Source organism: Neopelma chrysocephalum, unplaced genomic scaffold, assembly GCF_003984885.1.
Source record: "Neopelma chrysocephalum unplaced genomic scaffold, ASM398488v2 Primary Assembly neopelma1_150750, whole genome shotgun sequence".
Taxonomy (NCBI): Eukaryota; Metazoa; Chordata; class Aves; order Passeriformes; family Pipridae; genus Neopelma; species Neopelma chrysocephalum.
The window spans coordinates 1-489 of record NW_020933812.1 but is presented as its reverse complement, the minus strand read 5'-3'; the positions used below and the strand labels follow the sequence as shown (position 1 = coordinate 489).

The window sequence follows — 489 nt, the reverse complement described above, 5'->3', positions numbered from 1 at the left end:
GCAGGAGCCGCTCGCCATTGATGACCGTTCTCGGGCCTCTTGGTGGGCTCGAGAGAGAGAGAACACGGGCTGAGTGGTTTGTGACGCTTTTTTTATTGTGGTGAAAAACAGAGTTAAAGTGGGAGTAAAGGAGGGGCTATTCTACGCTAGGGGTATTTCCCTACGACCTCAGACCCTTGGCTGCCTCCTCTAGTCCGGAACGGGCAGCACTTAGTTTCTCACGAGCCCCTTAGTAGATTTATAATATCTGACATTACGAGCTGCCTGGGCATGGTTTAGGATTTACTGCCCAAGGGGCTAAGCTTTTTCAGTGAAAATAAATGCTTTGGAAGCTTGTTAGTACGTGGTGGTGCATTTACTCGATGGTGACTTGGTGCTCTGGAGTTGTTACTGATCATAGAATCACTCAGTCGTTGAGGTTGGCAAAGCCCTCGAGTCCAAAGGTTCCCCCAGCGCTGCCATGCTACCACGAGCCCATGTCCCCAGGTG

At 50.9% G+C, this 489-nt stretch overlaps 1 non-coding gene across 1 annotated transcript; it reads left to right on the top strand.

The window, feature by feature from the left end:
* On the top strand, positions 1 to 78 carry LOC113962358 (the record flags this gene model as incomplete). The annotated part of the gene is made up of 1 exon (XR_003532530.1): positions 1 to 78. It is a non-coding gene; the product is annotated as a small nucleolar RNA U3 (small nucleolar RNA).
* Between the last annotated feature and the right edge of the window lie 411 nt (positions 79 to 489).